Source organism: Gopherus flavomarginatus, chromosome 12, assembly GCF_025201925.1.
Source record: "Gopherus flavomarginatus isolate rGopFla2 chromosome 12, rGopFla2.mat.asm, whole genome shotgun sequence".
Lineage (NCBI taxonomy): Eukaryota > Metazoa > Chordata > Testudines > Testudinidae > Gopherus > Gopherus flavomarginatus.
The window spans coordinates 34,439,135-34,467,118 of NC_066628.1; the positions used below are offsets into that span (position 1 = coordinate 34,439,135).

General features: G+C 51.8%; 1 protein-coding gene across 5 annotated transcripts in view; it reads left to right on the top strand.

Annotated features, from left to right (window-relative positions):
• Positions 1 to 27,984, top strand: part of SEPTIN9 (septin 9) — a 271,829-nt gene that overhangs the window by 170,714 nt on the left and 73,131 nt on the right. Inside the window, exon 1 of one of the 5 annotated variants that reach the window (XM_050919341.1) lies at positions 26,552 to 26,599. The exons of the other annotated variants lie outside the window; for them this stretch is intronic. The gene's annotated coding sequence lies outside the window, so the exon portion shown is untranslated. Of the gene's footprint in view, positions 1 to 26,551; positions 26,600 to 27,984 lie in introns of those variants that run through there. 5 annotated transcript variants of the gene reach the window in all.

Here is a 27,984-nt window from a genome sequence, read left to right on the forward strand (position 1 = left end):
AATCCTTGTGTTCCCGTCACTGCTCTGCCAGTGCACCTCAATCCTTGTGTTCCCGTCACTGCTCTGCCAGTGCACCTCAAACCCCGTATTCCCCCCACTGCTCTGCCAGTGCACCTCAAACCCCATGTTCCCCCCACTGCTCTGCCAGTGCACCTCAAACCCCGTGTTCCCCCCACTGCTCTGCCAGTGCACCTCAAACCCCGTGTTCCCCCCACTGCTCTGCCAGTGCACCTCAAACCCCGTGTTCCCCTCACTGCTCTGCCAGTGCACCTCAAACCCTGTATTCTCCCTAGTGCTCTGCCAGTGCACCTCAATCCTGATCAGAAGTGCCCCTGCTGTTCCAGTCCTGTGTTCCACCCCCAGCTCTGCCAATGCGAATCCACTCATGAGTCATGTCACTTGTCACCCAACTGGGATTTGGAGCCAGAGGTGAGAAGTTGGCTCTTCTTCATTAAAATTTGTGTTTGAATAGAAAGAGATGGGGAAGGAAGGGAGCAGTGCGAAAGGACCACAGGGACAGAGAAAGTAAGTTCCTGTGTATTCCTTCTCTTGGTCTTCTGGCCTTTTCCACAAGACTGTAGATTGCTGGGCTGAGCCCTGCAGAGAACATTCCTCAGCAGCCAAAGGGAGCTGCAGGCTTTGAGCCCTTAATCAAGGACCAGGAGCGGTCTGTAGCATGGCCCATTATAGCAGCTCATCTGTCCAAACCTAATGGAGTGATCTGTGGCTACCTAATGCCTAGTGCTCCCACTTCTCAGCATTGGGGCAGCTCTGGTGGGAAGGACGAGACCTTTCAGCTGAGGACTGTATATCAGCCCATTGCTCGTTACCTTGCACTCAAAGGCATCCTGGTGAAAAGCATGCCAAGAACGCTGGCATTTTGCAGGCTGCCAGCTAGCTGAATGCCTAGGAGGGTGAGCTCTGAATGCAGCAAGTGTCTGCAGGCCCCAGAAGGTTAATCTGGGTTACTCAATAGGCAGCATTGACCTCAGGAAAAAACATTCTCAGAGCTGCCTGCAGATTCTCACTGCAGTGTCCAGGCAGCAACAAGCACAGTCCCTGACTGCACACTCTGTAAGGAACTAAACTGTAGGACTGCAAGAGCAGGAGGCAGGCCTGGCTCCCCCCACCCCCCCAGTAAGAAAAAGAGAGAGGCAGGCAGATCTGATAGATCCATGGCTGAGCTATCCACTGTCCCAGGGCACCGTTCACCAGGCCAGCTCTTAAAGCAAAAGAGCACACGAGGGCCATATTCTGCCTTCCCTCACATCCGTGCAAATCTGGAGTAACTCTGCTGGCTTCAGCAGAGACACACTGTCTTGGCACTGGGGCAGATTCTGTCCTTAAGATCCTAAATACATGTAGGGCAAAAATGAAGCTCAGCCACTTCCCCTTGGTTTATCTCTGCTACTTAACACAGGTCACTGCCAGCCTTTCACACGCAATCCTCCTATTTGTTCCTATCTTTATGGATCCCAGTGGTATCAAAACTCTGATGGTAGTGATCTCCAGGCCCCCAAGGGGAAGCCAGATTAGATCTGGGCTGGTTTTGGGAGCCGCATGGCTCCAAGCCTCTGAAACGGAGTGTTTTATTTCTCCAGTCCCATTGCTGGAAGGCAGCAGCCTGTGGGTGTGTGAGTCAGAGTAGGTCTTCGGGATCTGAAGCAGTGGCGTGAGTGTTTGTGGCTAAGGCCAGCCCTGTTTCACAGAGGGGATAAGCTATTATCTGAAGCATCCACATAGAGCCTTCTGTCTGCTCAGAGGAGAGTGAAGAGAATCTCTGAGCTTGTCTCAACCACTAGACTGGTTTGTGGTTCAAAGTCTGTGAGGGTCCCTAGACAGATTGGTGAGAACCAAAGTGAGTCTCCTCCTGACCTCGCTGCAATGAACAGCACAAGGAGTCTGGTTTTCCTTTTGATCTCCAAATATATAGTGCTCCTTTAGCTTTTCAACAGTTGCCCCGTGACGGCTGTGTCCTCTCTAGTTGAGTTTCTGCCCAGTGGAGCTGTGTACTGGCTGGGTTTCAGACGCTGGATTCATCCTGCCCAACAGAAGCGTCCCCTCCCGTGTAAGTCACCAAGCTGGCTCCCATGCTTTGCATAAATAGTGTTGTACTTTGAGGTCAAATATCTATTAAGTGGCGGTCAGTAGAACACAGGAAATGGCTTAAGTTTCCAGCTCCCAAGATAGCGGGAGTGTGAAAACTTAGAAATAGAAGAGCATTAGATGTCAGACTTCCTGCATAGCAAAGAAAAGTCAGTTTCGCGACCCCAGGGCGAAATGCAGGGTTGATGGAAAAGCCTTTCCCACCCTGCAGCACATGCAGGGTTGTTCCCTACAAGATAGATGTAGATTTTAGTGCTGTTCAGGAGTAGTAGATGTTGTGGGGGGAAGGGGGATTCAACCTGTCTCCTCCCCAGCCCCACTGAGAACTTCAGGATATCTGCGGGGGAGTCAGGGCTGGTTGAATTTTCTCTTCTGCTCGGCCTTGCTCTATATTAACATGCCCAAGGAGAGCTGTTCACAACTATCAGCTGGGGAAAATCTCTCCCCCATTGTGTGAGCACACAAGACCAACTTGCAGCATAGCTTGGGCTGCAGAGAGGCTGTGTGGTGGGGACCCCAAATCTGTTTCATTGCATGGAGCAGTGTCTCTGCAGCAACATGAGGGTGAGGGTGTTGTAAGTGGGGTAGGAGAAGGGGAAGTGGAGGCAGGTTGGAAAGATGCAAATCCGGTTGTCGAACCCCCATTTAGGGGTAATGTATTGGCTAGTGGGTAGCCGTGCAGCAGCTCTGAGGGTTGAGGTGGAAGATTCCATCCACCCTAGTAGGTCTGTTTCCTTGGGCTTTGCATGATGGGGAGGATTTCACACTAGTTTCTCGAAGGACCTTTCACTGCTAGCCCAAGCTGTATGGCAGCTCCCTTTAAATAACTCCACAGGCTGTGCCACAGCTACGCACACGATGTGACGTGAACAGTGGCAGCTTGGTTGCATTGGAAAGGTAATGGCAATAGCGGCCTTTAGCAGCCCGCTGAGCTGACTGGGGCAAGCTGAGCCCTTCTCTCAGCCCTCCTGTTTTGATCTGTTTGGCTGCAGATTCTGACTGGGTCACAGTGGCTCCATCCACAGCCTGAGGGGCTTGAAACTGCCAGTTGGAAATGAAAATTGAGGGTCTGGAGTCAACAGGAGATGAGGGTTTGAGCTGATCTTCACCCTGACAGTCACAATTCAGCCCCTGCTTCCCCTCTGCAGCAGGATGGAGGGAAATTGTGCCAGACTGTTTTGCAGCACAGATTACATCCCCCTTCACGCTGGCTGAGCTCCACCTACTCCCCCCCCCACCTGCATGGGAGCGGGAATAGAAGCCTGGAAATGCAGCCCCTTTTGCCCCCCTATTCATGGTTGATTGATATAGAAGGAGGCGCATTTGTAGAGGTGATGCTATAGAACTGGGTGCCAAATTCATCTCTGGTGTAACTCCAGTGAAGTCAGTGGAGTTACACTAGGCATGAAGTATGTTGAGGGAGGGGAAGGAATGGATGGAGGAAGGGTATTAAACATATAGTGACTTAGGCCAGGGCTACACTTGCAGATGTAGAGCGCTTTGGGTTAAACCAGCATTCGGAGAGCGCACCAGGGAAAGCTGGTCCACACTGACAGCTGCAACTGCACTGGCATGGCCACATTCGCGGCACTTGAAGCGGCATTTGGAGCGATGTATTATGGGCAGCTATCCCACAGAGCACCTCTTCCCAATCTGGTGCTGTGGCTTGTGGGGAGGGGGCGTGGAGTGCGGGGCATTCTGGATCCTGTCCCAATGCCCCGTGATGCATCGCTTCGCATCCCAGCAATCACTGTGTTTCCATCCACATTTGGTGCCATCTTTCAATGGTTTCTGTGCAGAGCGCACTTTGTCTTCCCTTCGGTCTGTGGGAATGGAGCCCGAACTGCTGTGGAACATGCTGACGAGCCTCGCCAGCACTTCTCGTTTGACAGTCGAGTTACTGCTTAAGATCCAAAGTGACGGTGAGGAGTCCGAAGATGATATCGAGTCGCGTAATGCATATGACACGAAATTGCTTGTCTCATTCACAAACATGCTCACCACCGTGGAACGCCGCTTTTGGGCTTGGGAAACAAGCACTGAGTGGTGGGATTACATCGTCCTGCAAGTCTGGGATGATGAGCAGTGGCTGGGGAACTTCTGGATGAGAAAAGCCACCTTCATGGGACTGTGTGCTGAGCTTGCCCTCATCCTGCGGCACAAGGACATGAGATTGAGAGCTGCCCTGCCGGTGGAGAAGCTGGTGGCTATTGCAATCTGGAAGCTGGCAACTCCAGACAGCTACCGATCGGTCACTAACCAGTTTGGAGTGGGAAAGTCGATGTTTGGATTGTGTTGATGCAAGTTTGCAGGGCCATTAATCACACCCTGCTCAGAAGAACCATGACTCCGAGTAATGTGCATGACATTGTGGCTGGCTTTGAACGAATGGGTTTTCCTCACTGCGGAGGGGCGATAGATGGGACGCATATTCCTATTCTGGCACCAGCCCTCCTAGCCTCCAAGTACGTTAACCAAAATGGGTATTTCTCCTTGGTTCTCCAGGCGCTTGTGGATCACCATTGTCATTTCATTGACATTAATGCAGGCTGGCCCAGAAGGGTGCATGATGCACGAATCTCTTGGAACACTGGCCTGTTCAAGAAGCTGCAAGCGGGGACTTTTTTCCCAGACCAGAGGATCACAGTAGGGGAAGTCGAAATGCCCATTGTGATCCTTGGAAACCCTGCTTACCCTTTAATGCCGTGAGTAAGCTCAGGGTCCATAAAGACTGATTGTTTCATGGCTGTGCTATCCTCTGGGTGTCTGTGCCTTGGGGAGAGCCAACAGCTGTAGGGGGCACCTACACTGAACACTGTCCCAACATTCTCCACAGGTGTTTGTCCTGGAAGATATCTCGCTTCTGAGGGTGACCAGAAAAGCAAGGGAGGGTCTTCTACAATGCGGCTTCCACCCTGGCCCGTACGCAACTTGCCTCCATGCAGCAATGGTCCCCCCTCATCGTCCAAAGAGCCCATACCTAAAAACTTCCTTCCTGAAAAGAAAGCCGCTTACTAGGAACCTCCTCTGTTCTTTGTCCTTCCCCAAGCACCGGATGCCGCGACTGGCTGCTGAGCTCCTGGCTGCATGCATCTAGGGATTCCAGGGTGAATCCCCCCACCTCAGCACCATTGCTCACACTTTCCTTCTCCTCCTCCTCCTCCTCCTCCTCCCCTTGCTGTGCTGGGCTTGGAAATGTCCGTGGTGGTCGTTGCAGTGGGGATGGGATCGCCCCCAAGTATTGCATCCAGCTCTTTGTAGAATTTGCAGGTCATGGGGGCAGCACCGGAATGGCTGTTTGCCTCGTGGGCTTTGCAGTAGGCACTCCGCAGCTCCTTCACTTCAACCCGACACTGCACCGCATCTCGGTCATGGCCCCTGTCTATCATGGCCCTTGATATGTGCCTGAAGGTATCATCATTTCTACGGCTGGAGCACAGCTGGGACTGCACAGCTTCCTCCCCTCAAACACTGATGAGGTCCAGCACTTCGCCATTGCTCCATACTGGGGATTGCCTGTTACGTGGAGGCATGGCCACCTGGAAAGATGCGCTGAGAGCACTCCATGCCTGGCTGAGCAAACAGGAAGGGGATTTTCAAAATTCCCAGGGAATTTAAAGGGCAGGTCTGACGCTTGGTCACCTGAGGACAGGACAGCAGAGTTAAAAAGTGATGACCAGAGTGGCTAGAACAGGCACTGTGGGACACTTCCGGAGGCCAATCAGAGTACATTAGGTGTCCACACTGGCGCCGCGGCGCTCCAGTAAGAGTGCAACAAGAGTTATTCTTCTCGGGGAGATGGAGTACCAGGAGCGCTCCAGCCGCGGAGTCAGCGCGCTCTACGTGCCTTGCCAGTGTGGACAGGGAATGAGGTAGAGCGCTCTTGGCGGCTTTATTGTGCTATAACGCGCAAGTGTAGCCAAGGCCTTATATAGAAGACAAGATCGCTACACCAGAACAGACTAAGGCTAGTCTCCAAGTCCCTGCAGTTTGGACTAGAGGTGTATGAATTGCAGCGCTTACTAGTACGGAAGAGGGAAAGAGTGTCCTATCTAAAACAAGACTACGTTAGTATGAACTGGGTACGTTTTAGTTCACACCAGCAGCATTCACATGTAGCAGTTATAGCACAACAGGCTCATACACACTGCACTTCACACCCCCATAGTCTGAATGGCGGGGCCGTGTAGACTAACCCTTAGACTATCTAGTCGATATCCTATCTCTGACAGATGTCGTGTATTCAGAGGAAGCTCCATCCTGTAATCCAGCTCTATGCTGCACCATCATGGGAAATTCCTAGAAGATCCTCCAGCTTCTGGCCTGACGCACAAGGCGTGAGCGCCCTTGTCAGTGATCCTAGGTGTTGTCAGTAGGCTGGCAGTGGCTTGTATTACATATAATGTGATGGGGGGGCTGCAAAAGTGCAACAGAAGAATAGACCCCTTTATGCTCAGAGGCTAGAAAACAGTGAGCCAGAAGGAGATGCCATGTAAAACCTACCGGTTGGTGCGAAGGAGCATTTCACTTGATAAACCTGTTGGGCCTGTGTCCCATCTCACTTGCACCATTTTCCCCCTCGTGTAACTCCATTGACAGTCATGGAGTTACTCCCGATTTACACCAGCGCGTGTGATTCCTGCACTCTATCAGGGCCAAAGCGTGGGCCTGAGTACCTGTGCTGGGCACCAGCGGCACCCGCAGCCGGACACACGTTACACTCAGTGCGTACCACAGGCAGTGGCGAGGAGAAGCAGAACTGGCAGTCCCACTGCCCAGGGGACCCACTCCGCTTTGGCCTTGCCGGTCCTCTGCTGTGATGGAGTGGGGGCCTAAAATGCATGATTAGCATTGTGACACCCAGGCACCAGGTTGCAATACCACTCACTCAAGTTTGGCCCATAGCCACCCTCTGTGGGGCTGGCTTCTGTACCGGGGCTCCCCCTGGGGGCCTGCCTGGCCTCACCCCGCTTCCAGCAGCCTGTGTTCCCTCTCAGAAATGGAGAGTAACGCTGCCCCAGGCGACCTGGGCTGGAAGGTGGGGGCTGAGCGCTCAGCGGGAAAGGTGCTGGGGCAGGCGGCTGCAGTGGGGATGGCTCCACGGGGACTGACAGCGCGTTATGAGAGAGGTTTCTGGGTGTGCCCCTGCCGAGTGCTTAACTCCACTGGCCACAGCGGAATTCCTGGGCTGAGAGCAGAATCGCACCGTGGGATCTCTTCTAAGGCAGGTCCGGCATGAACTGGGCACTATCCTGCACCCAGGTCACATTCACGCCTCTTTTTGGCTCTCAACCCCTTCTTTGCTACCCGTTGCTGAATCAGACTGTTGCATGTGGCCTAAAAGTTATCCTGGGACCTTTCAACCTCTTACAGCAGGCAAGATCAGACAAAGTGAGGTAGGCGGCATGGATAGTGGAATGCTAGATCCAGGAGCGCCGCCAGGTTTTTTGGTGCCCTAGACGGCGGAAGGTCCCGCCCTTGAAATACCACCAACAGCTGAGGCGGCTGAAGATCTGGCTGCCGCGGTCACTGCCCCCCAAATGTTAGCGCCCCAGGCGACTGCCTAGGTCGCCTAATGGGTTGCATCGGCCCAGGCTAGATCTCTTGCAGCATCAGGAGCACAGATAGCTGGTCTGGGGACCTTTCACTTTGGCAGCCATAAGTAAAAACTTGTATTAAGACCCCAGCAGCAAGCTCTCCTCATTGGAGGCCAGGGGGTTTCTCCTGGCGACAGGCCCTAGCTTTCACAAAGCTGTTCCACAAGACAGTTTCACCAGCAAAACCGACGTTTTGTTTTACAAATCTGGAGTGAAGAGGGAAAAAAACCCTGAAACTGGGCACAAATGGCGGTAAAATGTACATAGTCACTGCCACTCAGCGTGTGGGGGGAGTAATAAACATGGGATTTGAAGACTGTGCCCAGTGAAAAACTGATGGATACTAGCCTGCATCACAAAACTTCTTGTGTGGGCTGGCAGAGCCCACTCCAGCCCTGGGAGAATGGAGTATTACGTGGTCTAAGACGGCAGAATTGGTGGGAAACCAGGACAGCATAGCAGTGAGATTTGAGGTGGATTGGCAGAGTTGTATAAGGACTCAGGACCAGAGGAGCAATGGGTACTGCAGCTTAAGACTGCAATAATAATGATAGATAAATCCTAGCTCTTATGTAGCACTTTTCATTCATAGAGCTTTAAAGTGCTTTATAAAGGAGGTTAGTATCTTTATCCCCATTTTGCAGATGGGCAAACTGAGGCAAGGAGGTAAAGCAGCTTGCTCACAGTTGTTAGAACCAAAAAGGAGGCTCGACTCTCCACTTCCTTGCACCACCCTGTGTAGTAATTTATGCTGGTCCCACTGGTGTGTGGAGTACTGTGATTTGGTAGGGTTGTCAGCGGTGTAAATGACTTCATAAGATGCCCATCAGGGGAGAATCTGTCCCTCTCTGCCTGGCTCTCCATGGGGCTGCTTACCCCGTCTGTCACTAGTGCTGAAGATCCACTTCATTCACATACTGCCGGGGGTAGAAAAGGGCATTTGTCTCTTATCCTGCTGAGTCAAAGCTAGCAGCTGCTCTCGGTTGTGTTTCCTGCCCTGCATGCCTCTGAGGGTGAGTGATGCCTTCAGGAAGCAGTGAAAGAATGAATTACGTATGTATCCAGTCCTTCTCCCAGGGATCCTCTGGGCTTTCCCAGGGAGAGAGCAAGTTCCACAGAGACTTAATCTGTAGGGGAAGAGGTCCTTCCATGGCTCTGCTGAGCAGCCAGGGCTGAAGTGTGGGGGTGAGGAGGACAGGGAAAGCTTTTGTGTAAATCGCTGTGGAATTGATTTTGTCTTTTCATTTTTGGCCACCATCCATCACCTCCATATCCGAGACTGACTGCTGTTATATGGGACTCGACAGCCTGTGTGAACCAACTCGCTGTAGGCTACGTGGCTCTTCCAGCCACCAGTCCCCTGGTCAGATTGTGAAATCTGAGGCTGCAAGGTTGGCTTGCAGTGACTGGAAAGAGGGAGATTCACTGATATACTTCGGAGCAGGATGTAAAATGTCTCCATGACATGTGCAGCCATATCCTCCATAGAGGGGTCAGAGTGCAGCACTGGGCACTTTGCCAGCCAAGGATGAAGTCCCACTGAGCCTGCCTTCAAGTGAATCCAAAGTGAAGGTGTTTCCCTGCCAGTGAGTGAGTCTTGGGTGGTCTCCATGAGGGGCATGGAGGTCCCTTCTTGATCTGCCCAGTCCCTGCCTTAAACAACGATCAGCCGAAGAAATTGAATGGAAGGACTTTTCCCTGCCGCTGCATTGCTCTTGCTTGGGGAAAGGGGATTGTTCCCAGGCTTGGTTTGCGGTCACCCTTCACAGGTTGGGCTCAGTAGGATGATGAATCCTGCCCAGCACAGCTGTGGAATATTACACAGAGAAGCTCATGGTAAAAAGTCATGAGCAGGACAAGGAATGCAAAGGGACCTGATCCTGCTTTTAGGAGATCATTGCTGCACTCCTGCCAAGTTACTCTGCCTGCTGGCAGGATTAAAGCCTATGAGGGCAGTGTGAAGCTAACATGAGGCTTTGGCTTGCAGACCTGCCTGTTGTAGTACTTCCAACTCCAACAGTTCAAAAATCCAAAGTCAGCCCCCCCCCCACCCATCACATTAGCTTCAAATCAGGAGATTTTTTTAAAAATAATAATGTTGGGGCTCTTTAACTTGGTTTCTGAGCCATCAGGTTCTGTTTGATTCATATTTCAGGCTTTTCTCCACAACCATAAGGGCCAGACATTTATTTTTGCGTAATGAAAGCTGAGATTCTCGTGACAACATGACTCCAGGAGCTGGGGCTTTAAGAAGAACACCAAATATCCTGAGATTCATAATAAAATTTCAAGTTGGCAATGCCCCTGTCCCTTTTTCACTCTGCATCTCTAGTGTGAAGTCTGCAGCAAAGAGTCCTGTGGCACCTTATAGACTAACAGACGTTTTGGAGCATGAGCTTTCGTGGGTGACTACCCACTTCGTGGGATGCATGCAAATGTGGAGATTGCGACACCTGGCCTGTAACCTGACTTGCACTCTCACATGGAACCCTTCTTTGTGCTTGTGCTGGAGCACTGCCACTTCGCACAGCCCTTCAGGATGTCGGGCAAAGGCCCGAGTGAAGGAGGGACATGTAGAGTGATCCCAGCCATCCTGAAAGCTGAAGGTAAGCTCCGCTTTTGGCACCTCAGACCTGCATTTCAGTTCTCCTCTCTGGGGACAGGAAACATGGAGAGAGATTAAAGATCAGCTCCAGTCAGTGAAGAGTTACTACCAGTCTGTAAATTGCTAGTTAGAGTCTAATCATAACAATAATTAATAATAAAGGAAGAGATTTGCAAAAGCACATGTGGGGGAAAGCACTCAGCCCCCACCGAATTTCAACGGGTTGGGCATCTTAACTGCCCTTTGTGTGTGTGAAATTTTCCCCAAAATTCTTAACATCCAAAGAACCATGCCAGGATTAGCAGCCCATTCTGCTTGGTGCTGGGCAAACACAGGTAAAGAGATGATCCCTGCTCCACAGACCTCATACTCTAAAGGACCCAAGAACGACGTTGTGTATTTTTCATCAGCATATTTTATTCTTAGGGTGGGGGCAGGCTTCTGGGGATTTCGGAAAAGGGCTCCAAATAAATGATTTACCAGGGCAATAAAGCTCAAGAGCTGTTGGGATGGCATCTAATCTAAACACCTTCCACCCACTGACCTATTATAGCTTTCTCTTAGCTGCTTATTGTTCTGCTTGCCATTTATGGTCAGGGTCCCTCTCCTGCTGAGGTGTGGCTGATGGACGTTGGTGATTAGATGCTAACTAATGCAGTGTGTGTAGGATCCAGTCAGAACAGACTGGCTTTTCTTTTGGGTAGCAGAAGTTCTTGGTTCGTTTCAAGTCATGAATCAGGTGTTCCGTGTAAACGGCCTCTCCTGCAATTTTCTTTTTTTCTAGAGATATCTGAACCCAAATCCCTGATCCAGACACTCCTGAACTTTGGGTCAGGATCCAGGTTTAGAAACCACCGTTGATTGTTTCTCATCAGAGCCCAGACCCAAGGGGTCTGACTTCCCCTGGGTGGTTATCGTACCCATGGGCCGCCTAGGTCCCGTTGGCGGCTAGAAGCACTGAGCAGACTGCAGTTCACTGAGGCAGGTGTGGCTGTGCCACAAACTCTGGGCCTCCTACTAAAATGCTGAGACGAGAAACTGCTCTGCTCTTAGCTACAAGACAAAAGTGTCAGAAACAAAAGCTGTATCCTGTAGAACTGAAAACCCCAAACCAGCAGAGGTTGTGACCTTTAAGAGCCTGCTACAATACTGCACACCGAGTGCTCTCCCTGCTGCAGAGCAGATCTCAGAGCCAGCTGGCTTGCTGGGTTGAAACACACCCTTGAGTTGCTTGTAGGGCCCCCTTGCTCTGGGGCCTCCCCTCTGCACTGGTCTGGGATTAGACTTGCAGAGCCGGGGCGGAGGGTGCTGCAGTGGGTGGTTGGTGCCCCCTCGACAGTTAAGCATAGCGCACCCATTGAATCAGGAGGCTACATCTGCCCCTGTGGCTAGGCTGTCTGGCAGCCTTTGTGGGGAAGGCAGACACCCACTGCAGAGGTTTCCGGTGGTGTTAACTCTCTCCTGGCCAACCCCTGGATTGGCTGCATCCAGTCACTATGGGCTTGTCTACATCAGAAAGTTGCAGCGCTGGTGAGGGAGTTACAGCGCTGCAACTTAGGAGGTGTACACATCTGCAGGGCACCACCAGCGCTGCAACTCCCTGTTTGCAGCGCTGGCCGTACTCCCGTTTTGTCTCGGGTGTAGAGGATCCAGCGCTGGTGATCCAGCGCTGGTAATCAAGTATAGACACTTACCAGCGCTTTTCTTGACCTCCGTGGAATAAGCAGGTATCCCAGCATACCTGACGAAGCCTCTGGTAATCAAGCTGGTCTCCTTCCCCGGCTTGCTCTCGCGTTCCCCGAACCCCGAGCAAGCAGGTCTCCGTCCCTGCGGTTTGCAGGGTGGTTCCGGGAACGCGAGAGCAAACCGGGGAAGGAGACCAGCTTCGCCGCGGTTTGCTCTCGCGTTTCGCGAACCACCCTGCAAACCGCAGGGAAGGAGACCTGCTTGCTCGGCGGTTCGGGGAACGCGAGAGCAAACCGGGGAAGGAGACCAGCTTCGCCGCGGTTTGCTCTCGCGTTCCCCGAACAAGCAGGTCTCCTTCCCTGCGGTTTGCAGGGTGGTTCGCGGAACGCGAGAGCAAACCGCGGCGAAGCTGGTCTCCTTTCCCGGTTTGCTCTCGCGTTCCCCGAACCCGAGCAAGCAGGTCTCCTTCCCTGCGGTTTGCAGGGTGGTTCGCGGAACGCGAGAGCAAACCGCGGCGAAGCTGGTCTCCTTCCCCGGTTTGCTCTCGCGTTCCCCGAAACCCCTTGAAGCCGCCCAACAGCGCTGCAGTGTGGCCACATCTAACACCACTTGCAGCGCTGGTTGCTGTAAGTGTGGCCACTCTGCAGCGCTGGCCCTATACAGCTGTACTAATACAGCTGTAACAACCAGCGCTGCAAAATTTTAGATGTAGACATGGCCTATGGCAAGTTGAGGATCTTGATGCTGTGGGATGCTGGCTTTGTGATGCCAATGACATGGGGCTAGGAATCAGGAAGCATTTGGATTGGCTAGCGTTTGGCTCCGTTTCTTTCATATTTAGGTTGGGCCAGTAACATTGAAAAATCCCATCACAGAGAGTCACTTGTTATCCCCATTCCAACCCCTTCCTTCGCGTAAGAGCTACGAGGAGGTTGCTGAGGGCAGCAGCTTGACTTTTCCTTGAGCTGTGCAGCGCTCTGCCTCCAATAGACAGGAGGCACCTGGTGGAAATCTGATGGAGAACATATGGAAGAGTATATGTGCAGAGTGATTGGGGGGTGGGGGGGAGGGAAGTTCTACTAAATCATGTAGGGAATTGCCCACTCCAGTTTCCTTCCTCCTATGCTAACAAATACCCCTGTCTTCCAAGTTCAGTGGGTTGGGCTGGTCCTAAAGGAATCACTGACAATCCTCGTGAATGTTTGGATTCACGTGTGTGCATCAGAGCACAGGCTGGAAATCACAAGGGTGTTTTCACACACGGCAAGATTCTGCTCTCACAAAAACCTGGTGTAAGTCCTTTGACTTCAGTGGGGCTCCTCTGGATTTACACCAGTGCAGCTGAAATCCAAGTATGTCCCAGCGAGACACACAATCATCCTATCACGGAACTAGTGACCCTTTCATGAACAATGGTGTGAGCTGACAACAAAACCATGTAGTTCTTCTATAGCACTTCTCATAGCTATGGAAGTGCTTTACAAAAGAGGTCAGGATCATTATCCCTATTTTACAAATGGGGAAACTGAGGCATGGGGAGGGGAAGTGACTTGTCCTCAGCAGGCCAGTGGCAGAGCTTGGATTTAAACCCAGGTCTCTTCTAAGTCTTAGTCCAGTGCACTAGCTACTGGGAAACACTGCCCTGCAGAGATAACTTCACAAACTGTAGGAGGTTCATCTTCCTTCCTTTCTGCTCAGACCAGGTAAGCGTAGCCACCCCTTCAGAGTCATGTTATGAGGTTTCAGTCACTGACTGTTGCTCAGCCATTTCAATCAAAGCTTTCAGTTTTATTTGGACTTCCTCCAGGGGGGACAGCAGCTTCAATTTGGTGACTTTGAGCACCGTGGGTGGCTGTGATTCCTGGCCAGAAGCAGTGAGGGCAGAGCCGCTGATGTACTGCTGCCCTTCTGCTGAGGACAGGAGATGCACACCAGGAATTCAGCACCAGAGCTGAAGGCTGGCTGAATTTTCAGACCGGAGAAATGCTCTTTTCATTGCAGGTTTCCAGTGGCCATTGAGTGCAACTGGAATGTAATTTTCGTGGGGACTGCCAGGTGTATTGTTTCCAAAATAGGAGGTGCCCTACCTACAGCTTGATTGGGAATAGCAGACAGAGGGAGACGTATTCTCCAGCAGTGAGTGCATTCTTCTGCTTTGAATTTACCCTAGGCATATGCAGCATATGCAGCTGCGTACGGCACCATGAAATTTGACCTAGGCAGCTGCATGCTGCATATCCAGTAGCACTAGCTCCGGTGACCCACCCTATCCCTCGGCCTGCCCCCCCACTGTGGGCTGCACCCACTGCAAGGGGCAGGGCAGGCCCTAGGGGGATGTGTGGGGTCCTGGACAACTCCCTCTGTCCTGCCTCTTGGACTTCCCCCCCAGCTCTGACCCTCACCCGCTCTCATTCCAGTGACTGGGCCTGGGGGATCCCTTCCCTTCCCTTCCCCCAAACCTCACCCCCAAGCAACACGGCTGCAGCAAGGGAAGTGGAATGGGCTGCTACTGGCCCCCCGCTAATCCCCTGGGCCACTCTGGGGCTGTGGGGCCCCCAAAAGTGGCCCCCCACAGCTCCTGCCTCCCAGACCTTGGTGGGGGGTGAAAGGGGAGGCCTGGGGCCCCACACAGACCCCCCAAATGGCTCGGGATGGCCCTGAATTTACCCATCCCTTCTCTGTCAGCCTGTCCCTCAATTTCAAGTAAGGATGGGTGGTCCACAACGAAAATGAGAATGGCCCAAACCTTAGCCCCAAACTCCCATTAGAGGATGGACACGCACAAAGAAAAGAAAAGGGAAAGCTGAACTCCACACTATCTGCATTGATTTAGCATTAGAACAGTCTACTCAGACCTGAAGTGTTTATTAGCTGAATTCAGTGTCTGAGGAAATTGCGTGCGCTCTGCTCTGCTTCTACCTGTAGGAGCTCAAAACAAGAGGAAACCATGCAAGAAAGAGAGAGGAAGTGAACCAAAGCCACATGAGAAGCTTTTTGGGTCACATATAACCCTGGCCTTTGCTGAATACATACCTCGTCTGATTCTCTGCACCTTTCAATGTCAGTAACTGCATTGCTCTTTGTTCATTATGGTCCCGATTCAGCAAAGCACTTAACATGCTTAGGTTTAAGCTCATGAGAAGTTCTGTTATAGGGAGCGGTACAACAGCGCTCACATGCGTAAGTTCTTTGTTACTTCAGGGTCCGCATGCTTAGAGAAGTGACCGGCATTGCTAAGCTGGAAGCTAGAGGTAGGCAGGAAAGCACCAGTCACTATCCAAGCAGAGGACTGGTATGAGCCAGGCACTTAGGCTGTGAATGTGAAATGAAGATGAACAAGGAGACTTAAGTTATCAGTGGCGTTAAGGGTGTTTAATGTCTCAGCCTTGAAAGATTCCAGAGCACTTTAGAAATGACTGGCCTGCTCCTGTTCTCATTGTGGTCAATAGGAACTCCCCCCCTTACTGATTGCAGCCACGTCCAGGATGGCACATGGCAGCTATTTAACCATGCCCGCCAATGCGACTCAATCTTTTTAGCGTGAGACCAGAAGAATGACAGTGTGTCCCACTGAAACCACAGAGGAAATTTAGAGAGAATGTAATTAGCTGATGGGAAGTGGGCCAGGACCTTGCAGGTAGCACTCATGTTCTGCAGAGAGGAGCCATGGGAATGACAAGGATGAGTGCTTAGGTATTGTGTCTCATACTACATCCAGAAGATGGCAAGTGAAGGTGCACTGTCAGGTTCACTTCAAGCCCAGGACAGGATGTGGCACATCAGAGTTGCAGGGCTGCAATATCGTCATCACTACACCCGGCATATCTGATGCTGCAGGATTTGTCTGTGAATGAATGTCTGTTGCAGAGACAAACCCCCGCGAGACTGATTAAAAGGAAGTCCTTGTGGACTCTTAGGGGCATCTATGCAAGGACAGTCCCAGAGCTGTAAAGTGGTTTACTGCAGGAGCGAGGGGACACAGGACAATGAAGCAAACACAGTACTTGGGGAGGGGGTTCAGTTACAAACTGGCTTGAATCACAAGTGAAGTGACTCCTAAGTAAGCTGCTTGGGAAATAGCGTGGACAGTTTAGAGCAAAAATGGATACCTGTTTGGGTTAGAGGTCCTTGGAGGGTTATGCAGACAGATCTCTCAGCCCTTCAGGGAGACAAGAGACAGGGCCACCCAGCGCTACCAGCATGAGAACAAGCTTTTAAGAACACTTGCTATAAAAACAGAAAGAGATTTAAATGATAACCCGAGGCTGCTTCCTGTTTACAAGGCGAGAACTAGATGATCTCCCAGGAGGGAGGCAGAGGTGCTTACAGCCCCGGGCACCCCTCCATGGGTTCTGAGTACATGTGATCCTTCCTCTTGCTCCTGTACTCTAATTGGCTCCTGTCATGCTCTCTGGTCTGATTGACTGTCATCCTCAAACTCCTGCTCCATATGCCTATCCCAAACATGGAGACCTCAATTTTTGACTTTCCACCCATTTTGTCACCATAGAGTCATAGAAGTGTAGGACTGGAAGGGACCATGCTGAATCCCTGTCTCCTTTGTCTTCCCCATCCTCCTCCTTGTGGTGTGTATCCTCCCGACTCCTCTCAGCCCAAACACAAATAATTCCTTCTCTGGTTAACTTGCAGTTAGTATCAGTGACACAGTGGGGCAGGGGCCAGACAAGTTTAGTGTGGGCATATGGGTCTGAGGTCTGAGGACAATGACTAATGAGAGTACAGCGATTTGAATAATTATCAAAGGGTTACTGAGAAATAATTTGAGAGTGATTATGCAAAGCACTACTCATCAGCCAGTTAGAGTGTATATTTGAGAAACAGAGGCCCAGTCCTGTGTCACATTCTGTAGATGCATCCCTCTATTCTAACTGGCTCTGGTGTGCATAAGAACTGTACAGTCTTGTCTCCTACCCGTGCAAATGGTTTTGCAAATCCCTGCACTCTGATTAGCTCCTGCCCTCAGCAATCCCCATTCATATGCCCCAAAATTCCATTTCGGTGCAATTTGGGATAAGCTCCAGCCTGCATGGAGAATATCTGGCATCTGTGCATTGAACAGTATTAATCACAGCACAGATTAAATCAAGTAAGATGGTACAACATCCCTCCTTCCCCCTAGTGAAGGTCAATTCAGTGTTTCAGCTGTAAAATTAACATAGTGGTCTGGGCAAATGATACTCTGGCAAGAACAACTGCTGCGTGGGATGACGGGATGGACAGCACTCTTAAACAAGCTAAAAAACGATGTGGTCCTATGACTTCTGAAATCCCCTGCAGCATTTGCGCTGTTTCCTAACAATTCCTGATCGCCTTCGTTTTGAGCCTAGATCCGTGAAGGTTTCTTGTCGCCCTCACCTGGGCTGCTCTCTCGCCTTGAATCCTTTCATTGTGTGTAGCGCTATTGAAGGGCCAAATCCTGCGATCCTTACTCCAGATGAGCAGCACCTTACTCCATGATGTAATGGGATTCCTTGCATACCTATGTACTGCTCAGCCTATGGGTGGCAGAATTGTCACTACTAATTGTATTCCAGTAACAGTACTGGAATCGAGGCCCCACTGTGCTAGTGCTAGAGCTTAGCCTTGCCCCAAATAGACAAGACAGGCACAGGAAACATTACTGTCCCCGTTGTGCTGGGAATAATCATAGCTGGGGAACTGGAGTACCTGGAGAAAGTGGATCACATCGTCCTCTGGTTAAAATCCATGTAGCTCAACTGAAGTCACCCAGCATCTGGCTCTAAATGATTAGCCCAAGGTTATGCAGAAAGCTTGGGCCAGAGCTCAGAACTGAGCTTACATCCCTTCAGGGTCAGTGCAGTCAGTGCCTTAACCACAAGGCTATCCATCCCCTGAGAGGTCTGCCCTGCGTGAACAGCTGCATCTAAGAGATATTAAGCTCCCCATGTGATACCTTAGATGTGGGTGTTTCCCAGCACTGCCCATACAGGAAGGCTAGTCCTCCTGGAGAACTGTTCTGGGGGGAGGCCCAGGAACTGGTTGTGATGCACAGAGGACGACTGAAGAGTGAGCACTGCTAAGAGGGATTGTCGGTAAAGGTTGGGAAGCTCTAGCAGCCTGTAGATTTGAGCTGGGTGGGAAATGGATTTTCTGTTCCCTGGGAAATTCCAAAATTTCCAATTTCTTTCTATTCTGAAACAGAACGGAAACCAAACCTTTGAAATTTCCTGCAAACGTAGATTCTGGGAGGGGGAAAAAATGATTTTGCATTGTTTAAAACATTTGGTTTCGGTAAAATCAAAACATTTTGCTTGGATTTTGACCCATTTAAACTTCATACAACTTTTTAATATTAAAAAAATGAATTTTTGTTTGACTAGTGTTTTGAAGTGAAAAATCGTAACATTCTGTTCCAGAAATGTTGAATTGGGATGTTTTGACATTATCAAAATGCTTTGTTTTATTTGTTTAAAACTAAATGTCAAAACCACTTTTTAAAAACATTTTGATTTTGACAAGTGTCGTTTTCCATTAAAAACATAAAAAAAAATTAAGAATTTCCAGCCAGCTCTACTGCAGAGGTGATTAACGAACAGCTGCTGTCTCCCAATCATCCTGGAGCCTCTGCGGACTCTCCAGGGTTTATTCTCCTACATGTAATCCTTGGCTGGGGGTTTGGCTACACTTGCAACTTCAAAGTGCTGCCGCGGGAGCGCTATCACAGCAGCGCTTTGAAGTATGAGTGCGGTCGCAGCGCCAGCGCTGGGAGAGCTCTCTCCCAGCGCTGCAGGTACTGCACCTCCCCGTGGGGATTAGCTTACAGCGCTGGGAGCCGCGGGAGCGCTGGGGCACTGTTTACACTGGCGCTTTTCACACCCCTGAGCAGAAAGTTGCAGTGCTGTAAAGCGCAAATGTAGCCAAGGCCTGGGTCAAATCTCTCTGCCTGACCTTTCTATTCCCCTCCCTTCAGGGAACAAGGAACAGGGGAGGAAGCTGCTCAGGTTTTTGTGGCTGTGTGCAGCTACAGGAGTGTAGCACAGGAAGTCAGAGCTCTCATGAGATGACCGGAGTGTAAAGGAAGTTGAAAGATGGGGGGAAGGTGCAGAAGTGGCTTAGTCTGAGGGAGGGATAGAGGGAGAAATACCAGGAGCGTGATGCAGGCATCAGCACAGGAAAACGCTCCTTTGGCAGAGCCCAAGTTAAGCAAAGCCCAGAGATTTTTGACATGTGATACTGAACATGGTCTCTGCATGCCCCTATGCAAACTAGATGGTTGTGCCCAGAACTTAGTGATCTAAACCAGGCCTGCCTCTTCCGTTTTCACAGTCGGGGAGGAGAAAACCCCTGGGGAATAGGCTTGGTTATCATTGCACCTGGTTTTGGGTTGCTGAGCAGCTGGGTAGCAGAAGGGAAAGAGTCACAAATAAGCCTGTGCTCTGCTTTAGGAGCACATATAGTGGCCGTTCCTAAATGAGCTGCTACCTATTGTTCTCCCGATTTCCATACAGGGCTGCTGAGCCGTCTGCAGCAGGGGCCAGGGGAGCAGGGAGTGTTTGTAGCTTTAAATGGATTGTTCTCTGCCAAGGGCTAGGGTTTAAGGATCTCTTCAAAGCCCCCCCGGGAATGGGTGCCCAGTTTCTCCCATTAAGGTCTCGTGGGAATTGGTGTCCAGATCCCTTAGCTGGCTTTGATGGTCTCAGCATCGTATCCTTCCATCTCCCTGTTCCCGTCTCCTCTGGCTCATATGGGGTGAATATGCCAAGTGCTCAGCAAGTCCTGGAGGCACTGAGTGTCCTCCAGTCGCTCAGGACCTTGCAGAATTGGTCCCCAAATCGCTTAGCCTTTCTCTTCCTGTTACAAAACTCTGCCCACTTACACTGCAAACTACGATGAGAACATCTAAAGGGCACAAAGGATGGAGATGATGGTGGATTTATCAACCCTCTTGTATGTTTCCTGGCTTTATTTTAAGGGTCCTGAGAGCAGAACTCCAGGAGCAGGGGGAACTGGATCTCCTTTCCCTTGAGTTGCTGGGAGGAGGGTTCTCTTCAATAGGACGCTGTTAATGCTGGTTTGTTTGCCTGCTATGGTTACTGCAGCTGCTCTAGCACTTCCCCTGTTCCCTGTTGTTTGTTTTTAGGACCAAGCCCTCTGGAAGGACAAAACCACCAAAGAACCTGGGTGGATTAAGGAACAGGTCATCTCGAGAGTGATTATTTGGAGGAGGAGGAGGGTTTAGATGCTTACACTCAGTCTGCATCTCTTCGAGACTGAGGTCATGCGTGGCAGGCTGGTCCAAGCAGAGACATGACCAGTTCTTCAGATTGGTTCTTGTCCCTGAGCTGGGGCATGCTGGAAAGAGGAGAGGAACCTGGGACACTCTGTTGGCAGGGTCGCTTCCCCATATCAAGCTGTGGATGTTTCACTTGAGTGTTGCTGCAGTAAACTTCTCTCCTCTGTGGTTGTATTTTATGTGACCACTTTGGAGGCAACCTTGGAATATGGGGACTTCTGGGCTACCCTATCCCACGTAGAAAGAATGGTCACACATTCTGAAGCTTCCACACACTACCTCCCAGGTTCATTGACATGTATTGCTGGTATGATAACCTGCCTCTGTACAACATCCTCCCCAGCTCTGAGGGGCTGGCTCTTGAGAACATGCTCCTTGGCAATAGAGCCCCATCTGTAAAACACACGCTGCAGACGAGGGGTGACCATTGATTCTGATGATCCTGACTCTCTAATCCAGTGTTCTGGTGTTGTCCAAGATTGTCCAGTTCACACAGTCCCGTATTGGACTGACAAGTCAGACGCCAACCACAGATCACCCATGCCAATTGCAAAATTGCTGTTACGCATATTACACTGGGAAGCATATTTCTCTTTAGCAGTTTTGCTTGTGGACAATTTAAATATCTGTATAAAGGCCACTGCGGCAGGAGCCTGGTCTCCCAAATCTCTCCCTGGTAAGGTGCTCTGCTCTGTCAGTTGGATAGTAGAAAGAAGCTATTATGAGAGGTATGGTCAGGAAGCAAACTCCCTTCCTCCCAGTACTGGATGGGCTTGAGTCATCCTGCTGGCTGTTTAAGGTAGCAGGGATGGGTTAGGGCAGGGCGAACTCCTCCCCGGTGCATCTCTATGGAATATGAGTGACTGATATAACGTGCCTGGCCCCTTGTTAGGGCTAGGAGGAGATGGCACCAGAAGGAGTCCCCCTCTCGCCGCCCTGCCCCAACAGCTTTAGTTGTGAGAACCTGCTTCCAAAAGGGGTTTGGAGGAATCTTTGTTTTTTCTCCTTATCTGTCTTTGAGCTTGTTTCTGCATGAATGAGTGGGGTGGTTCAAAGGCCAGCCTTCCCCCCACTTCCCATGCCTCAGTCTGTTCTTCGCTGCATGTGTGAGAGAGATTTCTTATCCCATGGAGAAGCAAAGGCCAGCCAAAGGATGGAGAAGACCGACTGTGACCAGTAAGCCAGAGAGGCTGCCTGTGTGCAAACCCATTGATATGTCCTGACCTGGACAAAGGGCTCATGCCGCGTCAAGCGTTTGCACGTGGGGTTGGTTTGGGAGCAGATGTGCTGTCGGAGGGCGAGGTGCATTCAGCTTGCAAATGGACAATGAGTAGCAGCAAAAACCTGTCCCAAAGGCATGTGTTACTGTCCATCTGACTTATCCAGGCTTGCAACCATAGGTGCCGACTCCATGGGTGCTCCGGGGCTGGAGCACCCATGGGGAAAAATTAGTGCATGCTCTGCACCCACTGGCAGCCAAGCTTCCATTACCCCCCGCCCCACCTCCATTTCCTCCTCCTCCTTCCCCTTCCCTGAGCATGCCACATCCGCACGCCTCCGCCTACCTCTCAGGGCTTCCCGCCGGGCTGTGGCCAAACAGCTGTTTGGCAGCGTTAGCATGCTCCAGAGGTGGGGCAAAGAGTGGGAACATGGCGTGCTTAGGGGAGGAGGTGGGGCTGGGGCAGGGATTTGGCAAAGGGGTTGGAATAGGGGCAGGGAGGGGCAGAGTTGGGGTGGGAACTTTGTGGAAGAGGGTGAAATGGGGGCAGGGCAGGGGCGAGGCCTATGCTTGCAACCCACCAAGCTCACTGATCCTGAGCCAGTGTGCCATTTGGGTGAAGGGGAGTTAGTAAAAATGCACAAGAAAGGGAGTAGTCTTAGGTGAAGCCATTGTGTGTGTTCATTTGTAGATTGCAGTGTGGGTCCCTGTGTGATGCTATGGTAAGTGATTTGTGTCAGAGCCAGAGACTAGAGCATTTAGGAGAGGGTGGGTAGGGAGTGTCTACCTTCCCATGTCCTAAATTATTCACATAGCACCACTACAGTAGTGATTCGACACTTGAAAAAAGATGACAGCGTCCTCTATCCCAGGTAGTCATTTTCCAGGTGTTTCCAGGTACTCTCCCACAATGGGACTCCAGTCCTGGTCAGTGTTTCCTCTAATTTTTCCCATGCATGTGTGGATTGATGTTTGTTATGTGCACCAACATTGAGGTGATGTGTGACATATCACATCCACCTTGGTGCACATAACAAAATTAATGTGGCAGGATGGGGCCGAGGGGTTCAGAGTGTGGGAGGCGACTCAGGGCTGGGGCAGAGGGTTGGGGTGTGGGTGTGGGGGGGGGGGCGAGGACTGCAGCTGAGGGTGTGGGCTATGGGATGAGGCCAAGGATGAGGGGTTGGGGTGCAGGCTGCCCTGGAGCTACAACAGGGAGAGAGGACTCCCCCCGGACTCGGTGCCTCTCCCCGCCGGGCTGGGCTGGGGCTGAGTACTTCTGCCCCAGCCGCAGCAGGTCTGGGGCTGGGCTGGGGCCAGCAGAGAGAGGCACCTCTTCATCCAGGACTGTGGGAGAGGCATCTGTCCCCACTGCAGCCCTGAGCGCCTGCGCGGTGCTTAATAGGCTGCTGCACAGCCGCGCAGCTTAAAAGGAACTTAGGACCTGATTAATGATGGGCTCAATTCACCACTGCCCTGCACCTTGTGCCATCATTGGCACGCAGGGAAAGCAGACAGGTATCCCTTTACTCCTGCCTTCCACGGGTGGAAAAGCCAAGGTAAATGGCAAGCTGGTGGAGAGTTGGGCCTAGTTCAGTGGTCCCCAACCTTTTTGTGGCCAGTAGCACATCCATGTTTTCAGAAGAGTGTAGGGGGCGCCAACAATTTTTCAAGGCTTATTTTGTATTTGTACATTAAATAATACAAAAATATCATAATTAATATAACATAATGTATGAATTCATAAGATAAAAAGGGTAATTTTACATGTAAAAGATATTCATTCAATTATTCGGCAATTACTCTTTCACCTTACCATGTAAATTTGCTTTTTTTTATCTACCTGTAAGAAAAGTTAAGGAGTTTTTACAAAATAAATATCATAAACAGTTTTCATCTTATTTATTTTAAAAAAGTAAAACATTGTTGAACTGCTGGTCCAAATATATTTATTATTCTTTAACATAGAATGAAGCCTGCAGCCTAAGAGTACTCTGTGTCCGGCAGGCACGGGGCCGCGGCTTCTCTCCGGCCTGCTGGGGACAGAGAACACCGGTGCTGCAGCCCCGGCGAAGCTGGAGAGAAGCCACAGCCCTGCGCCTGCCAGGGACAGAGAACTCCAGCGCCCACAGCCTGCAGTCCCAGAGTTCTCTGTCCCTGGAAGGCACGGGGCTGCGGTTTCTCTCTGGCTTAAGCCATGGCCCCGTGCCTGCCAGGGACCAAGAACTCCGTGCCCGCAGCCCCGGAGTTTTCTGTCCCCAGCAGGTGCCAGGCCACGGCTTCAAAGCAGGAGAGAAGCTGCAGCCCCGCCCCTGCCGGGGACAGAGAACACCAGTGTCCGCTGTCTGCAGCTCCAGAGAAGCCAGAGAGAAACTGCAGCCCTGCGCCTGCCAGGGACAGAGAACACTGGCGGCTGCAGCCTGCAGCCCTGAAGTTCTCTGCCCCCGGCAGGCGCGGGGCCGCAGCTTCTCTCCCCTGCTGGGCACTAGTCGGGCGCACATAAATGCCCCGGCGGGTGCCATGGTGCCCGTGGGCACTGCGCTGAGGACCACTGGCCTAGTGCATTTATGGCTTTACTAGCCCAAATCTGCTGAAGTTCCTTGTCTTGTGTATTTGTTTCCCAACAAAAGTGGTTCATAAAACTAGCCTCTGCTCATTCACCTTGTTTAATAGATTGTCCTGGCTAGGCTTGCTACTTCTTGTTTCTTAGCTGGGTTGGTTTAAGGGCTGGGCCTGTTCCAGCCCACCAGTTCCTCTGGCTTGATTACTCCCAGCAAAAGCCTCCCTACTGCTCCAAACACAAAGGGCTAGACGTGGCCCAGGGGATTCCGTACAGGCCAAGGGAGAAGGACTCCTTAGGTTCCAGTAGCTCCAGTTGCTCCTGCTCCTGCACCTGCTGATCTGGGTGGGGCTCCATCTAGCCAAAGGGCCAGGCCCAGCAGCCCTGCTCCCTCTACAGGGCCGGCTCCAGGCACCAGCATTCCAAGCTGGTGCTTGGGGTGGCAATCTGCAAGGGGCAGCAGTCCCTGTTGTTTTGCCCCCAAGCAGCGCATGTATTGCCGCGCGGACGGCGGGGGTGTCCGTGTGCTGTTAGCGCGGCAGGCACGTTTCTGTGGTGGCGGCAATTCTGCAGCATCTTCTATGTTTAGCTGTCTGCGACGGCTTCAGCTAAACATAGAAGCTGCTGCCAAATTGCCACCGCCGTGGAAACGTGCCTGCTGCCCTAAAGGCACACGGACTCGGTAATTCGGCACGCTGCTTGGGGCAGCGAAAACTGTAGAGCCAGCCCTGTCCCTCTAACTCTGCTGTCTGAACATGTGCAGGGAGCCCCTATGGGACTGAACTCCATTGTGCACAGAGGGGGCAGGACTCCTCAGATAATGGCCACCTCCCTGTTCAACAAAACCCCAGCAGCTCGGTGCCTACATGGTCCTCGTGCTTATGGAAGAGGAGTCCTAGTGTTGGTGAAGTTCCACTGTTGAACTGGAGATATCAGAGTCCCCTCCGTGACAGTGGGTTGGGATGTAGGACAAGCTATGACTAGAAGGCAGGCATAGGCCTTGGAAATAGGGATGTAGGGGGTGTTGCAGCACCCCCAGATTTTATGTGAGGCCACCAGCCCCACACCCAGGGCTCCACTCCCCAGCTCATGTCCTGAGAGTCCGCCCCATGCCCCACCTGCTGGCTCCACACCCAGGGCCCTGCTCCTGGCCTCCATGCAGGACTCTGCTCCCTGGCCCTCTGCTAGGGTCCTGTCTGCCAGCCCCACTCCCTGGCTGCTGGCCCTGTGCTCGGGGCCTATGCCCCTGGTCCCGTGCCTGGGGTTCTGCTCCTGGGGCCCTGGCCTCTGGTCCCACTCCCTGGCGATTGGGCCTCGCTTCCAGGGCTAGTCCCCTGCTCCCAGGGCTCCACTTCTGGGGCTCTGTTCCTGGCCTCACATGTGGGCTCCTGGCTGCCAGTCCCTGCCAGGGGCTCTGCTCCTGGCCCCACAGCCCTTCTCTCTCCCCAGCTGTGGCCACAGCCTTGGCCCCCTTATGCCTGTCCGGGTCCCTGGCTCCTGGAGATAGATCCCTGCTCCCAGCCTTAGCTTTGGGCAGGGGGGTGGAGGGTGCAGACAGGGGCAAGGGGGCTGGCTTTCAGCACCCCCACTACTAAAAATGTTCCAACACCACTGAGAGCAGGATCAGGCAGCAGGAGGGAAGAGCTGGCTGGACTGGGAGGAAGATTGTCCGGGGTTAGAGAAGATCAGTGAGGTCACCTTTTTCATCTCCCAGCCAAATGCACAAATGCAAACTGCAGTTCAGCACAATTACAATCACTTACAGCAGAGGAGCGGCCACCTAACCTGCTGTATTGGCAGCAAGGTGATGGTCCCGTGGCTAAAGCACAAGGCTTGGCAGCAGGAGAGCTGGAGGCTGGCCACCATTCTGCTACTGATTGCCTCCATGACCTTGGACAAATCCCTTAACCATGGTGTGACTTGGGATTCCCCCCTAGGGTGACCAGATGTCCCGATTTTATAGGGACAGTCCTGATTTTTGGGTCTTTTTCTTATGTAGGCACCTATTACCTCCCACCTCCTGTCCCGATTTTTCACACTTGCTATCTAGTCACCCTAATCCCCCAGCAGAGAAATGGGGGTGATAATACTTAGCTGAGTAGCGGGGGAGCTGTGCAGCCCAGTTCATTCACACGTGCGCCGTGCTTTGAGCTCCTGTGGGATGAATGCTCCCTGTTTTCCGGATCGCCCCTGCATGGCAGCTCCCTGAGTTTTCGAAATCCCCATAAGCTGAGTCAGCGTCACCTCCTCTCCTTTTTAGAGCGGAGACTTCCCTCTGAATTACTGTCTCAGCGTTTTTATTTTTAATTGGCTCTTTTGAACTGCCCCCCCCCCGCCGGTTCCACTGCACTCTGCACCCTGGGCAGTAATTACCCATCGGCACTCCCACCCCCCGCCACTGCCTAGCTCTGCTGCCCCGGGGGGTGCTCATTAGTCACAGAGTGACAAAGCCCCTTTGATCATTGACTAGCACTCTGAACCATGTGACCCCGAAGGGGGCGGGCCTTCCCTGCTAACATAGCCAGGAGCCTAGAGTGCTTCAGCTGCTTGGGTGAGTCTTCTCATTCTCCCTTTGTTCTTCCCAATAATCCTCCTCCTCCGCCTGCCTCGCCTTCTCTCCGGCCGCAGCTTCCCTCGCGGGGCTGGGGACCTGCATGCCCGGGTAGGGATGGGGGAAGGCAGCAACCCTAAACTGTGATCGTGGGCTGCTCTCGGTGGTAACGTGCGAGGCTCAGCAGAGCAGGCAGCCTTCAGGCTCCTGTCCCCCTTCTGGAGATGGGCAGGTTTCAGCAGCTCTAGCCCTGCTAAAAGCTTCCAGCCTCCAGGCTGAGTCATTGTAACCAGAGAGAGACAAGGATGGGGGAATTTTGTTTCCATGCTCCGACCAGATCCCGCCCGAGAAAGAAGAAAAGAGCTTTGTGCTTCCCAGCTCTCTCTCTTTGTAAATATTTGGCCAACTGAGCCAAGTGCTTTAGTTTCTTTCTCTCTGGTGGTTTCTTGCCCTTGCTTTGGAAGGAGCTTGTTTTGCTCTCCTTGAGACGGAGACTTAACTGTAACTTTCCTCTTGCCTTTATCTAACAATCTCATTTGAAAGAGTGCAGAGCGAGTGGCTGGGTGTTCCTGTAAGCCCTGGAGGTAGAGGGGTGGGAATCCCAGGTCGGGTTGTGTTCGCTTGAAATTCAAATGACTATTTTTCTTTACCCCGTGTTCTCAAGTGTCGCGTTCAGTCAGTGTTTCTGCTGCTGGGTTACCCTTACAAGCCTTTTAATGATGAAAACTTTCAGGGCTGCAGGGAGATATAGTGAGGGGGTTGGGGGAGGGCAAGACGTTTTCTTTGCAATTTACTGGGAGCTCCCGGTTCTTAAATGATCACTTGGGACAGCTGATCGCAGCAGGATCATTGAAGACTGGGAAACAGTGTGTTTATATGGCACTATGGGAAAACCATAGTCCTACTAAGTAAATGCTTTTCCTGGGGCTTCTCAGACAGACAAGTGCTAGGGCGTGGAGTCCTTCTGCAGGTACAGATCTGGTCCTGGAACCATTGCCTTGCAATGAAAGGGCTTGTTTACAGAAAATGCACTCTGTTCTTCCAGTCCTGGTATCCCCGAACAACTCATTGTCACCTGGCACTTCAAAATCCAAACAGTCTGAGCACCAGATTCTTAGGGTTGCTCTGCTCCCTCTACTGCAGTATGCCTGTGCTGCCTGAAGCCAGCATCCTTGTTGGGAAACCAGCTTTGTTCCAGGAAAACTTAGACTTTCCTTTTAAAAGATGCCAGATTCATTCCTTGGGTAGCTCCACTGCAGCCAGCAAAGTAGCATCTGGGATGAATCTGGCCTGATCTATCTAGTGCCATGAGCATCTGCTGAGACAGTCTGTACCCTTTCTGAATGATGCTTTCTCTTCCATAACTGGGGGAGCTGGGGGGCTGA